At 42.3% G+C, this 16256-nt stretch overlaps 1 protein-coding gene across 3 annotated transcripts in view; it reads right to left on the minus strand.

Annotated features, from left to right (window-relative positions):
- Positions 1-13829, minus strand: part of TMEM45A (transmembrane protein 45A) — a 91778-nt gene extending 77949 nt beyond the window's left edge. Inside the window, exon 1 of one of the 3 annotated variants that reach the window (XM_082460590.1) lies at positions 13468-13829. The gene's annotated coding sequence lies outside the window, so the exon portion shown is untranslated. The remainder of the gene's footprint in view (positions 1-13467) is intronic. The other 2 variants (XM_082460589.1, XM_082460591.1) reach the window with 2 other exon arrangements.
- Between the last annotated feature and the right edge of the window lie 2427 nt (positions 13830-16256).

Here is a 16256-nt window from a genome sequence, read left to right on the forward strand (position 1 = left end):
AGACCTCTGATCAAAAGCCTCTTTTCTAGGTGAAAACGTGACTTTAAGACCCCCCCTGCTTTAGGCTTCCTTGGTGGCGCAGTGGTTGAGAATCTGCCTGCCAATGTAGGGGACACGGGTTCGAGCCCTCCTCTGGGAAGATCCCACGTGCCGCGGAGCAACTAGGCCCATGAGCCACAACTACTGAGCCTGCGCACCTGGAGCCTGTGCTCCGCAACAAGAGAGGCCGCGACAGTGAGAGGCCCGCGCACCGCGATGAAGAGTGGCCCCCTCTCGCTGCAACTAGAGAAAGCCCTCGCACAGAAACGAAGACCCAACACAGCCAAAAATTAATTAATTAATTAATTAATTAAAAAAAAAGAAAAGACCCCTACTTTAAAAGACAAACTGACTTGGGACTTCCCTGGCGGTCCAGTGGTTGGGACTTCGCCTTCCAATGCAGGGGGCGTGGGTTCAATCCTTGGTCGGGGAGCTAAGGTCCCACAGGCCTTGTGGCCAAAAAACCAAAACAAAAAACAGAAGCAATATGGTGACAAATTCAATAAAGACTTTAAAAATGGTCCACGTCAAAAAAAAATCTAAAAAAAAAAAAAAAAGACAAACTGACTTCCAATTTTTTCAGACTGACCCTTTAGTCCCAATCCTTCAAAGAAAGTAACATTTCCATCAAATGATAGTAATGGTATCTTGTTGTCATCTTCAAGTAGGAGCTTTCCTACAAATTGATCTGAGATACAACATTTTAAGAAACATATACTTTTCCAGCATCCAAGAGATTTATAAGTTGTATGAAGAAAAGCCATATATCAGCACCAGAAGAATAGGAGAGGATTGCAAGGTGCTTAGCACCAGCCTAACTGAAGAAAACTTGTTTTTTCAAGCAGCAAAGCATCTAAGAAGAGATATCCAGAAGATACGGGGTCAGACTGAACTTCAGGGCAGTGATGAATCAGGGAAACACACCTGGTGACTAAATTTAAAACTATCTAATTCTCAGAGGAGAATAGACAGCCCAGGCTCAAAGCTTGGAGCTCAGTTATGGGCCCCCAGAGCATTAAGCTCATGCATGACCCCAGAGTAACCTCTCTGACCCAACCTCAAACTGCTGGTGGTGAAGTAGAGGTCTGAATCTTCAGCCTTGGTCACAGTCCTAACATGACACTGGTGACTTCAATCCCTGTACACTCCTCTTGAATTTCAAAGGCTTCTGGTTCTAGACCCTGGCTTAACCCACCCCTGAGACCGGTCAGCAGATCTTGGCCTCCCTGGTTTGGCCCTTACTGCTCTCTAATGCATTTGATTCCGAGTCATCCATTGGCCTCAGAGAATTAGCCCCACCTCACCCTCCATTCATTGCCCCCTACTCCCAGCTCCAACCCTTGGAATGGATACATGATGCACTTGGCTGAGTTTACCTTACCATAATCCAATGCGGAAGCTGGAGTTATCAAACACAGGAAAAGTATTTCAAAAAACAATCATAGACATCAAAGAGGAACTGCTATCTCAGAAGCCAAGGTAAATATCAACACAGACCATGGTTTGGCAGACTCCGGTTTGTTATGTACAAAATGTTACTCTGAAGGCCTCAACTATTTGACTTTTTAATGGTACAAAAATGTGTACGGAAATACACCTCTAGGACAGTCAAGGACAGTGTATTTCCATTTTAAACACAACTGCTTTACTATTTTATGGTGCCAAACATTGTGAATTTTGCCTTGTTGGGTGCTAGATATTTTTTAGTATCTGTAAGTATCCTTGAGCTCTGCTCTGGGATGAGTAAGTGACAGTTTGATCCTTTTAGGTACTGCTTTTTTATGATTTGTTAGGCACGTCTGGAGCAGTGCTCAGTGTAGGGTTAATTATTCCCCATTACTGAGGCCAGACCTTCCTGAATGTTCTGCCCAATACTTTGTGAACTATGAGTTTTCCAGTCTGGTTGGAGGGAATAAGCAATATTCCCGGACTTCTGTGACTGCAGGGCACTGCTCTCCACCCCCTCCCTGTCCCCTGCCCCATCTTTGCACCCCTTCCCCCTTCCCTCCAGCCTCCTGTAGTTGCCTCACTTGCTCTGATGAATCCTTGAGGGGCCTTTCTGCAGATCTCCAGTGCCCTCTCTCTGTGCAGCTCTCTTGGTTCTAGAGCTCTGTCCTGAGAACTCTAGCCACCTTGGTTTCCCTGGGCTCTTAGCACCACCTCCTCAACTCAAGGAGTACGAGTTCCACCTGCGGCTCAGCCTGGAGCCTCTCTCTGGCAGCCAGCTGGAGCAATCCGAGCACTCACCTCTTTTTTTTTTTTTTTTTTTAACATCTTTATTGGAGTATAATTGCTTTACAATGATGTGTTAGTTTCTGCTTTATAACAAAGTGAATCAGCTCTACATATACATATATCCCCATATCTCTTCCCTCTTGCGTCTCCCTCCCTCCCACCCTCCTTTATCCCACCCCTCTAGGTGGTCACAAAGCACTGAGCTGATCTCCCTGTGCTATGCAGCTGCTTCCCACTAGCTATCGGTTCATTCTCGAGCACTCACCTCTTTTGTTTGTGATTTCCTGTGGATCATTGCCTTCCCACTGCCAGATGGCCAGCGTTTCAAAAACCGTTTATTGTTTCATATATTTTATCTGATATTATTTCAGCTTATTTCAGGCAAAAGAATAAATCTGGCCCTATCACTCTATCTTGGGAAAAAACAGAACTTCTTTAAAATTCAGTCAACTTAGCACTCAATGCCAGTATTACACAGAAAAGATACTATCAATACTTTAACGTGTATTTTTCAAAATAAGGTCCTTGAGCCGCCTACCTGAGACTCTCCCGAGATGCTTGATAAAATGAACATGCCTACTTCACATCCCCAGATCTACTGAATATAAATTTCTTGCCACTAAAATTTGACAGTTGTTTTCATTACCATGACAATTCATTAACAAAAGCCAATAAAATTCCTCTTCTGAAAGTTGGGAGATCATTAGAATTGGCAATGGGTTAAAAAGGCAAGAAGAATATTGGGAGTTCAGCTTGAAATGATGTTCACACCAGCTTTTATAGCTTTCAGCTACAAAAGCATGCTCGGTATAAACCATGACTCTCCACGGCTACATGAGCAATTTTGGAGCTGCTTCCTTCTCATTCATTGCAACCGTAGTGCTCCATTTGGAGACTGGAAAGCAATGGTGAGATGGGGAGAGAATCTTGACTGCCTCCACACAGAGGGCCTCTGGATGGCAAATGTTCAGGGCCAAAGTCAAACCAACCAGGAAACTGTTTTGCCAGGATGCGTGCTTCCCCTCAGCTCACTGAATAAAGTCACGCTCCCCACCAATGAATTTTCATCAACAGTAACAACAATCACACTATCAGTCTTTTATTCTCCAATCTCAAGAGCAATTGGAATGACCCCTGTACCATCCTGACTCATATCAGTCCCATTTTCTGGGGAAGGAAACAAACAGCCTAACATGCTTGTATAAGGTGTGAACAGAATATGGATATCATGAGGCTGAGTCTATCAGGGGAGCAGTAGGTTATATTACTCGAGCAGAGTTCCTCACAAATCTTCTCTAGGACTTGGTTTTGGCCATCTCACTCATTTTGAAGCTAGTGGCGAAGTTCTCGCTCCTGGAGGAAGTGAGGCAAGCACCAGTGCAAGCTTGAGCTTGTAGACGAAAGAACAAAACAAAGTGTATCTCACATCTCAAATCATTATGTGTTCTCTACCTGAACCTACTTTTTTATCCAAAGACTGACTACATTTCATTAGCATTGGGGGAAGAGTGGGCAAGGCGGAGATAGAGACGGGAGAATGTAGGCAGAGCCGGATTACCTTTCAGCCCATGGTAAATATCTGGACTTTATGTTAAATGCAGTGGGAAGCCATTGGAGGGTTTAAGAGGGGAATGATGGGACCTTATGTGTATTTTTAAAGAATCATCCTGGTTGCTTTGTGGCACATCCTGGTTGCTTTACAGGGGGCAAGAGTGAAAGCAAGGAGAACCCTAGGACAATGCTAGTGACGCCATAGTCTGTGGACCAACGCTAGTAAGCAAACTGTTTACCATCTGCAACAAGATCAGCACAGAAACTGACAGTAAACGTTTAGAAACTTTAAAACATTTTAGAGTAATATGACATTGCTGCAACATCCAAATAGGAGTTTTTATATTTTTACAAAAATGTCAACTTCACTGGCCGAGGGAAAAAAATAAAACCAAAACCAAACTGATCCTTTACCATAGATAGTTTAATACACTGTGGCAGTAATTCAGGCCAGGGGTGATGGATGCTAGAACTAGGGCGTATCAGGCACAGAGGATACAAAGTGTTCACCCTCCCAGGATTACAAAGGATGGTAAGAGGAATCTGGCAGATCAGGACAAGGAACTTGGTGCACACAGCAAGACCTCTACCTCTGCTGACCAGCACTAGACTCGACTACTCACCAACCCTCTGAAAAGTTGCCATCAACAGCAGTTGCTTCACTCCTGAGTGTATTACACATGGCATAAATGTTAAGCATTCAGACACTGGAATGAGGTTATCCTATGTTTAAGTCCTGATTTCATCACTGTGTGATCTTGGAAGAGTTACTTAACCTCTCTGGGCCTCAGTTACCTCATCTATAAAATGGGAATAATAAGAGCCTCTACCCCATAAGGTGTCCATGAAGATAAAATGAGAAGAACCCCGAGAAGAGGTTGACACCTCATAAATGGTCACTCAGCCATTAGTTGTTTGTGTATTTTTCTGGGAAGAAAGAGCTTTAAAGCATGATGACGGTTACATAATCTCTATCCTCCGTGGAGCACATTAAAGTTCACAAAACCCTATCACATACAGTACTTCATGACTCCTCTCTTAGAAGTAGGGAGAGACAGGTCTGATTTTCTGATGAGGAAAATGAGGCTTAGTGTCCGTACGGAGGTTCCCAACTTGCCCCAGGAGGATGAGGTATTGATTCATCCCTCTTCTCCCCACAGTGGAAACAACCTGTCCGAAAAGTCACACAAGCAGCAAGAAAAAAAACAAGATCACCGTGCTCTTCCACAGTCTGTCTTCATGCCCTTAGTGCATACAAATCGAAGGCAGAGCAGGAGGAGGAAAAGCAACACCAGAGATGGAGAAGCTGGGTTCAGTTCTCCTTCCTGCCAGCTTGAAGGTAAGGAGCATCTAGGTCTCTGACCCCAATTCCCCCATTCTTCCTCAACACAACCTTCTCTCTCCCCCTTATTACTCTCTCTTCCCCGGACCTTTAGCCCCAAGGTTCAGCTGTGACATGATTTTGGTGTATTTTTCATGATTTTTTCTTCTTCACTAACATTTTTAACGTTATTAAATTTTCATTATCTATTAAACATACAGTGTCCCTAAAACTGTCCTATGTGCTCCTTACTACCATACCTCTCTCTATTTTGGCTTTTCTTCTCTTCCTTTAAGAGTTTTTGACAATCGTTAGTCTGAATTATTCCTGGCTTACAGAGAGAGGAAGCAAGAATCAAATAATTGGAGAAAAACTCTCTGAGCTAAAGAAAGACTTGGGTCTTCAAATGGAAAGGACACATCAAGAGAAAACAGGATGTTAAAAAAATTTTTTTTTTAAGATCCATACCTAGACGTATCAAAGTGAAATCCAGAACTTTATACTTTTTTAAAGTGTAAGGATAGTAATTTAATATAGGGCTACTTGGATATGAAGGATGCCATTTGAATTTTATGAGAGTAGTTATTAATCCCAATATTTTGATATTTTAATCTATAGTTTTGTCTGTAGAAGAATATTTTAGGAACTAATATATCTTTTTCTGAAGAAATACTTACCCAAAGTTCAAAAATCCCTTATATTTCACTTTGGTTTCTTTTTCTTCTATTAAATTTATGACAAATGAAATATAATACTATTTACTGAAAATGTATTTGGTGGTAGACTCTGGGCCAGAGATAAACACAGTGTCTCTACACAAGAAACTGGGTCTATTTGGCCACCTAGTTGTTGACTCAAGTCAGAAAACAGACTAAGTAGGATTTCAGGTCATTACGAGGGAATTCAAATGCCTCCTAAACACCTAAGTTCCTACCAGGAAATAACACAGCCATGAGGGAATTTTGGCTCTGAAAAAAGTGAAGTTAATGGGAGCTCTACATAATTTGGTGAGAAAGAGTTCACCTTTCAGCTTAAAGAAGTGAGTTTTCTTGGGAATAAGGCCACAAGGAACAGTGCAAACAGTCTGATTTGACAAGCTTAGCCCAATGTCGCTCTTACTTTAAGTGGCTTGCTCTTCTATAGAAAAAGAACATTCTTCCATTTGAGCTTCACCTACTGTTCTCCATGACAAAATATGCCACAAAAATCTATACATCTCAACTGACAGGTTGAGATTTGTATATTATACATGTATATGCTTATGTATGTGTGGAGCTAAAAAAACAAACAAACAAACAAAGGCAGAACAATGAATATAATATGGTCTCATTTATATTTTAAAATTATATTTATGTTTAGATCTATACCTGTGAGTGGATTCTTGGAGAAGGTCTAGAAGGATACAGGCCAAACTACTAACAAAGGTACCTCGGGAACAGTAGCGGGATGGGAAGAAAGCAGGTAAGAAAAGGGGAAAACATTACTTTTGACTCTATACACTGTTTCAATTTTTTCAGCTCATATAGATTACTTTTTTAATTCTAAAGCCAAAAAAAATTAGAAGGGTTAGGAAAAAAGAAAGAAAGAAAGAAAGAAAGAGAGAGAGAGAGAGAGAGAAAGAAAGAAAGAAAGAAAAAGGAAGGAAGTAAGGAAGATAGAAAGAGAGAGAGAAAGAGAGGGAGGGAGGAAGGAAGAAAGGGAGAAAGGTGGAAAGAGAGGAAGGAAAGCTATCAGCAATCAATGCCCTTTAACCACAGGAAAAATCTTTCTTTCTTGGAGAGAGTAAAAGTTATAAGGAGTAGAAATTTTGAGTAATTCTATGAGGAAAAAATTAGCACTTTAGACATAATTTTAAAAATAAGTCAAGAATGAATCAATATTTTAATACTATGTCTATATGTATTCTAATGGTGTTTATATAGAGAAGAACATTATAATGATTAATAGGTGAATTGCTTAGATATCCACATGCAAAAGAATAAAGTCAGACCCTTACCTCCATCATATACAAAAATTAATTCAAAATGTATCAAAGACCCAAACATCAGAACTAAAACTATAAATCTCTTAGAAGAAGACATAGAAGAAAATCTTCATGACATTTGATTTGTCAGTGATTCTTGGATATGGCACCAAAAGCACAGGCAACAAAAGACAAAATATATTAATTGGACTACATCAAAGGACAATACCAACAGAGTGAAAAGGCATCCCAGGGAATGGGAGAAAATATCTGCAAATCATATACCCAATAAATAGATAACATCAAGAATATATAAAGAACACCTACAACTCAATAACAAAACAAAACCTGACTTAAAAATGAGCAAAGAACTTAAATAGACGTTTCTCCAAAGAAGATATAAAAATGGTCAATAAGCACATGAAAGGGTGTTCAACAGCACTAATCAGAAACGCAAATCAAAAACACAATAAGATATCACTTCATATCCATGAGGATGGCTGTAATTAAAAAACAAAAACAAACAAACAAAAAAACCCAGAACAACAAGTGTTAGCAAGGATGTACAGATATCGGAATCCTTGTGCATTGCTAATAAGAATATAAAATGGTGCAGGCAGGGCTTCCCTGGTGGCGCAGTGGTTAAGAATCCGCCTGCCAATGCAGGGGACACGGGTTTGAGCACTGGTCCAGGAAGATCCCACGTGCCGTGGAGCAACTAAGCGGTGCGCCACAACTACTGAGCCTGCGCTATAGAGCCTGCGAGCCACAACTACTGAAGCCCGCATACCTAGAGCCCGTGCTCCGCAACAAGAGAAGCCACGACAATGAGAAGCCCACACATCGCAACGAAGAGTAGCCCCCACTAGCTGCAACTAGAGAAAGCCCACGCGCAGCAACAAAGACCCAACACAGCCAAAAATAAATAAATAAATAAATAAAATTTATTTTAAAAAATAAAATAAAATGGTGAAGCTGCTGTGGAAAACAGTATGGCAGGTCCTCAAAAAATTAAAAATTGAATTACTTTATGATCCAGAAGTAATTCCACTTCTGGGTTTATACCCAAAAGAATTTAAAGCAGGAACCCCAATAGATATTTCTACACCAATGTTCATAGCAGCATTATTCACAACAGGCGAAAGATGTCATATTAGTCAGGGTTCTCCAGAGAAATATAACCAATAGGATATAGATATATAGGTAAATATATATGAAGAAAGAGAGAGAGAGATTTATTTCAGGAATTGGCTCACATGACTGTGGAGGCTGGTAAATCCAAAATTGTCAGGATAAGCTAACAAACTGGTAACCCAGGGAAGAGTTGATGCTGCAGTTCAAGTCCTAAGGCAGTCTACTGGCAGAATTCCCTCTTCAAGGGAGATCAGTCTTGTTCTATGAAGGACTTCAAATGACTGGATGAGACCCACCTACATTATGGAAGCTAATCTGCTTTACTCAAGGTCTACTAATCTAAATGTTAATTTCATCTAAAAATACCTTTACAAAAATATCTAGACTAATGTTTGACCAAATATCTGGATACTGTGGCCTAGACAAATTGACACGAAACGTTAACTTCACAGACGGAAAAAACCCAAATGCCCATCAACATTTTGTTTGGGATAAACAAAATGTGGTATATACATACAATGGAAAATTATTCAGCCTTAAAAAGCAATTAAATTATGACACTTACTACAATATGGATGAACCTTGGAGACATTATGCTAAGTGAAATAAGCCAGTCATAAAAGGACAAATACTGTATAATTCCACTTATAAGAGGTAACTAGAGTAATCAAATTCATAAACACAGAATACAGAATGGTTGTTGCCAGAGGCTGGGGGGAGGGGAGAGGAAGGTAACAGAGAGTTATTGTTTAATGAATACAGAATTTCAGTTTGATGAAAAAGTTCTGGAGGGACTTCCCTGGTGGCACAGTGGTTAAGAATCCGCCTGCCAATGCAGGGGACATGGGTTCGAGCCCTGATCCGGGAAGATCCCACAGGCCGTGGAGCAACTAAGCCCATGCGCCACAGCTACTGAGCCTGCGCTCTAGAGCCCACGAGCCACAACTACTGAAGCCTGCGCTCCTAGAGCCCGAGCTCCGCAACAAGAGAAGCCACGGCAATGAGAAGCCCGCGCACCACAGCGAAGAGTAGCCCCCTTTCGCAGCAGCTAGAGAAAGCCCACGCACAGCAACGAAGACCCAAGGCAGCCAAACTAATTAATAAATTAATTAATTTTTAAAAAGTTCTGGTTGCACCATAATGTGAATGTACTTGATGTCACGGAACTATACACTTAAAAATGGTTATAATGCCAAATTTTATGTTTATTTTACCACAGTAAAAAAAATGAATTGCTTACATGTATAGGCTTTACTATGACGCAGACACCATGTTAAATGCCTTATATTGATTTTCTCATTTAATGCCTTTGATATTCCCATTTTATAAATAATAAAGCCTCCTAGAGAAAGTGACTTGCTCAAGGTACACTAGTAAGAAGCAGATCTAGGGTTGAAACCCTCCGTCTGACTCCAAAATCCAAGTGCTCAGTCAGTGTGCTATACTGAAAAGAGTGACTACATTAAGGTAGTGAGATAAAAAGCAAATTAAACTGTTTTTTAAGTAATATTTTAAAGTTGATTAAACATATTAAAATTTTTAAGAATGAATTCCCACAAAAATATCGAATCCAGACTGGGTATGACTAATAATAAGACACCTAAAATAGTCCTACGTTGACCTTCACCATGAGACATTCTTATCCCAAAACCACAGCATCTCCAGAAATAAGACAAAAAACCAGGCTGCCCAAGAAATAGGAATAGAAAGTGTACCTGGCGTCTGCCCCATTCTTCCATAAGCCTTGGAACATTTCATAGTTTCTCTATTTTTTTTAAATAAAACTACTGTGGTTCCATTTATATTTTTAAATTATATTTATGTTTAGATCTACACCTGTGAGTAGACTCTTGGAGAAGGACTGGAAGGATACAGACCAAAGTATTAGCAAAGGTTACCTCTGGAGAAAGTAGTAAAATGGAAAGAAAGCAGGTAAATAAAGGCGAAACCATTACTTTTGACACTTATACACTCTGTTCCAGTTTTTCAAAGGATACAGTCATTCAACTGACATTACTGAGTGTCTACCATAAGTCCAGGGTCTATGGTGGTTCTTTTCAATCAAGATGAAAAGACAGAATGATTATCTGTAATGAGCTCCATCTAATAAACAAGTAACACATCTCCTGTCTGCATGTGCAACGCATCCCATAGACAAGACTCATGTTGGTATTCTGGTCCCTGCAGGGAATTTTTACCAACCCCACTCCTCCAAATGGTCCCTCCCCCTCCAGTGATCCTCCTTCCATGGACCTCTTGACTACCACTGCCACAAACAAGAAGAGCAGCCCTGCTGTATTACACCCAAGGCAGCATAGACTAGTGGTGAAGGCTTGGGCTCTGGAGTTACACTGTCTGGGTCTGCATCTGTCATTTGTACAGTGTGACCTTGGGCAAGTTTCTTAATCCACCCGTGCCTCTGTCACCTCAACTAATAGGTACCAACCCTCACAGGATTACTGAGAGGCTTACATGAGTTAAGGCAGGTAAAGCACTCAGAACAATGTCTGTCATATATTAAGTGTTCAGAAAATGTTAGTCATAGAGGGATCAAATAGCCTTCTAGAAGCAACAGACTGTCCCAGGGAAAAGAATAAAAGATCATCCAACGGAAGAGGGATCGTAGAGATCATTTTACAGATGATGGCACAGAGAGGGCCATAATGGCTCAATGTCTTGCCCAAGGACACGCAGGTGGTCCACGGCAACATCAGGGCCAGACTCGGGCTCTCTCTGACGCAGCACAGTGCCCTCGAGGAAGAGAAAGCAGAGCTCTCCAAACTGACTTGTCACTTAGGTGCATATTACAGGTCTCATCTACTTTAATACTTGTGCATCCTAAAGTTATAAGTATTAGCACATGAATGCTCAATTCTTTGAACAGAATGAAAAAGGGTTTTTTGGCACACACTGTGTGTGTGTAGGGGTTGGGGAGGGGTGCAGGTGCAACAATCACATCCATGTCAAAGACTTTAGGGCATGACCTGTTTCTGAACTGTAGCCTGGGTAATAGTCCAGGATGCCAGACCACTTCAGCAGAGCCCCAAGACAGCCACCACAGAGTGAGTCCAAAAAGTGGAGCTGAGACTCACTGGTCAGTCCTGCAAGGCCCTGAGGTGGGGGTCACTGAAGCAGTGGAGCAGATCAGGAGGGGTATGCTGGGCAAGGGGGAGAAACTGAGAGATGGATCATTCCAGAAACACCTCCAACTATGTAACTGCTGCAAGTTCAGCTTGTGACCCCCTACCAATCTTACCTCCCAAGCCTCTCCTTCCCCACAGAGAAGCTCTCCATGACTCCCTCTCTTACCTCTCCCACTTTTCCAACCTTTCCACCTACTAAGCTCTCACAGATTACCCCGCATCAAAACCCAACGTCCCCCAGGAGAAATTCACACTTTCCAGCCTCAGTGCTTTTCTGCCCACGCTTTCCCTTCCTCCTGGAGTGCCTGCCACCTTCTCTTCTATGATCCCTTTCCCCTCAATCAAAGCCATTTGGCAAAATCCTTTTCCAGAAATGCCAACCCTTCCCTGAAACCATCCTACAAGAAGAAGTCCTCTTTCCCAGAACCCTCTAGGTCTTTCTAAGGCACTTGATAAATTCTACCTCACTCCCCTCTCCAGACTCTCTCTCCTTTACAGCCGTATACGATGCCCCACTAACAAGGGGTCTGCACTCAGTAAACACTAGTTGCTAGTGTAGAAGTCAAAATGGTGGCTGGGAAAACAGGTGCAGCAGAGGAAGCTGAAAAGGACAGCAATGAAGAGTGTGCACAACAGCAAAGATTAACTCTGTGCCAGAACCAAGGGTTTAACACGTGTTAACTCACCTAGTTTTCAAGACAATCCCATGAGATAGGTGCTATTATCGCCACGTACAAAGGAGGGAACTGAGGTATGATGGGCTGAGTAACTTGCCCAAGGTCAAACGGCAGGGTTTTGAATTGAACCAGGCCAGCTGGCTCTTTATATTGATTCTCTGCAACACTGTTCCTTCTAACCCTACATCCCTGAAAACCACTTCAAATCTTCCACTCACAGTGTGCAATGCCTTTCTGAATCAAAAACACACTTTGCAACTTGCAATTATGGCACCTACTGCTTTCTAAGTCAAAAATTAAAGATCGATTCTGGCCACAACTGCCACAACTGTAAATAACATACGATAAAGTCTCAAATCTAAAACATTGCTTAAACAGAGACAATTATAGATGTTTGGGATGGAATGAGCCTCTGGCCATTCACCTAACTCAATATTTGCCATCATTTCCATTTTAAAGTCCTGAAATATATACCAGAATTATGTGCAAGCACAAACATCTAACAGCACTCTGAATAATACTCTGATAGAATTATGGGAGTAATAATATAATTATAAGCTTATTGATGCACACAGTGATCTATCACGTTTAGTGTGTTTTTTAAAAATCATCAAGGAATTTGGGCCTACCACAATGGATAGAAGAATATAGAAAAGACATTGAGCTACATTCACATGTAAGTGAAACAGTAATTACCTATATAATTCAGGATTTAAATAATTTAATATTAAATATCCCATTAAAGGAAGCAAAAGTTTTGTTAATTCTGAATAAGCCAGATAACTTTTCAATCTTCTGACGAAACAGTGAGGGACTTCCGTGGTGGTGCAGTGGTTAAGACCCCGTGCTCCCAATGCAGGGGGCCCGGGTTCAATCCCTGCTCAGGGAACTAGATCCCACATGCATGCCATAACTAAAAGTTCGCATGCTGCAACTAAGAGTTTGCATGCCGCAACTAAGGAGCCAGCCTCCTGAAACGAAGACCCAGCGCAACCAAATAAATAAATAAATACTTTTTAAAAAACAGGGCGGGGGGATGGATAAAAATTCCGGCTTTACAAATGTATACTCTGTTCTCACAGAAAGAAAATAGAAAAATAAATGTATCAATAGATTCAACTTTGAAGTTAGGAGAGGCTTTTTACAGGATAACAGTTAAATTTCTGTTCCCAGGAAATTTTTAAATAGCATACAGATGACCCCAAAATTAAATTAAATTAAATTAAATTAAATTAAAATGTTAGCAAAGCAGAAGAAAAGGAAACGAGGTTCTGTGCAGTTTGTGGCAGCAAGCGATATTTTTCTCTCCCTGATGAAGAGAAGGCTTAGTGAGAACAGCAAAAAGACGCAGGGTAGAGATCACAGCAGGAGAAATAAGATATCCAGCACGTATTCAAAACTTACCCAACTCGGTCTTACTCAACACTATTTTTCCCACTTTGCCAGTTTTAAATCAGACAGCGGCTGGGCTTTTGCTGTTGCTGTTTCTGTCCTTTTGATCCCAGAGCCCCATGAAAATTAAACTGTGTGTTGGATGGGATCTGGCCCCGTCTCGCATTAGGGCGAAAAAAGTTTTAAACTTGGATTCCTGGTTGCTTCTTTGGGAAAGTGAATAAATAAGTGGTTGAAAGTAGAGGACGTGGGGGACGTGCTCAGCTGACGTCGGGCCCGCGAAGGGGCCGCACAGTTCCTCAGCGCAGCTGTCCAGATGTGCCTCATCTGGTTCCCCGGCGGGGCACGAGCCTCGGCGGCCACGGCTAGCGAAGCTCCATCTCATTGGTCTCCGGGGCTCCTCGCTTGCCGCCTATTGGCCGGCCGGCCCGCCACTCCCTCGGTCCTCAGGCCCGCCCCCCGCCCGCCGGGCCAGCTCGCTCCATCCTCAAGAGGAACCTGGAAGTGCAGCCCGGGCGCTGATGTGGCACTCGGCAGCCGCTGCGGGCGTGGGAGGGGCCCGGCCGGAGAGAGGTCCTCCGCACCCAGGGCTTGCCCCTGTCCTGGCCCCTGTTATACCGATCCTTTCCGACAGTTAGGCTGGTTTGTTTAAACAGGATGATTTCAATCTGTTCATGGGATGAAATTAATGCGCGCCCCGCGCTGGCTTAAATCCCCAGCATTTCCGAGTTAAAGGGACTGGGGCTCAGGGATGCCCACGCCCCCAAAGGGCCTTCAGGCCATGTCTCAGAACTTCAGTCTCCCCTCTTTATCCAGGGAGCGAATAATGAAATTCAAGAGCATGTTTCATGGGGACAGTATTCTTTTGTTGGAAGAAAAATCTTAATGAACCCTTCACCGAAGTCCTCATTAACTAGAAAAGTCGTTCTTTCTGCAGAGAAGCCCAGGGCTGATTACAGGAGTGACTTGGAAGACTTGGTTTGTTTGGAATTTTTGTTGGGTGGTGGCTGTAGGAAAACGAGAAATGTTGCTTTGTTCTGTGAGAATGTAGACCAAACGATGCTTTGATCCCGGGGAAACCTTTGAAAGATTGATTAGGTGGGAGAGTGTCTGCAAATCAATCACCATTATAATTTGAGGGTGTTGACAGAAATGTGAGCTCATTGAAACATTAAGACGGCAAGAGCTACCTTCATTGAGCCACACACCATGAACTGGGCCAGCCCCTATACTTACAACCACCTTATGAAGTACATTAAAATTATCTCCACTTTCAGATGAGGCTACCAAGACACAGAGCAGCCTATCCCAGCATGACACTGAGGTTTCCAATATTTGTTCACAACATGGGTACATAAATGTACCTGCCCTTTGCCAGGAATAGGTGAGTCAGAGTTTATTGTGAGTGCCTCTACCTTCTGATGTCCAAAGCTTTCACTTCATAGATAATGTCCCCTTGGTCGGTCTATTTGTTATCTATTGCTATGTAACAGATTACCACAAATGTAGTAGCTTGAAACACCACACATTTACTACTGCAGTTTCTAAGTGTCAGAAGTCCAGGCATGGCTTAACTGGATACTCTGCTCAGGGTCTCACAAGGCTGCACTCACAGTGTCTGTCAGGATGCATCCTCATCTGGAGGCTGGAAGGGGGAAGAATCTACTTCCAAGCTCCCTCAGGTTGTTGGCAGGATTCATTTCTTTGCAGCTGTAGGTCTGTGTCTCCAGTTTCTTTCTAGATGTCAGCTAGCAGCTGCCCTTGCCTCCTAGATTCTAGTCTCAGTCTCCTGCAGTTCCTGAAAACCAGGATGTGGAGGTCGTGGGGGTCTGCCTTACAGTCTGTCTGCCTGCCACAATGGGCTAGTCAGACACCTCACTCTCTATAGCCCTGAATGCCATGTCATCTCACCTCCACAATCCCTCCAAAAATTCAGAGCCCCACTCACCAAGTAAAAAGATACGTGAGTGGATTCACAACACTCAATCCCTCTGGCAGTCAAGGAAACCCACGAAGGAAGTTTGGCCCTTGAAATTAATCATGAGTTTGGCTTTCTGGAACATCCGTCATCTGATAATGGTACATTTTTAACCCAAAAGTTACTCAACAATGGGCTGATAGTCAAGGTACATGACCAACCTTCTACACTCTTTACCATTGACAAGTATCTGATATTGTTGACCATTGGAACTGCTTCCTCAAAAATCTACTAAAAAAAGATTCCTGGAGACTTCTGTTTTCAAGAATATGGAGTAGATATAATTTCCCCTGTTTCTCCTGCTAGTATAATACCACCAAAAATCCTGACTTTACATATAAACAAACATAAGAAGACTCTGAAAGGTTGAAAGAAGAGGCAGATTGGCTAGGAATCTAGGGACCCAAGGAATGCCATGATGGTGAGTTCCCTGGATTTTCTCTTTGTCTCATTGATCCAGACTTGGAGCCCAGCAAAAGCCTGTTGTCTTTTGTTGTTAGCCAAAAAACCAGGAAGCAGGAGCCTAGAAAGACAAAATAAGTTTAGACAATAATGGCTATGCTCCAGCCAAACACCCCAGAAGAAACTGTGGCTTCCCCCACATCCACATCAGCAAAGGCCAGATGGGGTCCTAGACTTCCACCCTTGCTATAATAAGGTGAAAACAAAGGGCTAGTTCTTTGAAAAGATCAATATAATAGACAAACTGCTAGCATGACTGGCAAAGAAAGTAAAGAGAGAAGACACCAATTACCAGTGTCAGGAACAAAACAAGGGATCTCATTATAGACCTTGCAGGCATCAAAAAGAAAGTAAGGGAATA

The sequence above is a fragment of the Balaenoptera physalus genome (genome assembly GCF_965194825.1).
Source record: "Balaenoptera physalus genome assembly, chromosome: 4".
Taxonomy (NCBI): domain Eukaryota; kingdom Metazoa; phylum Chordata; class Mammalia; order Artiodactyla; family Balaenopteridae; genus Balaenoptera; species Balaenoptera physalus.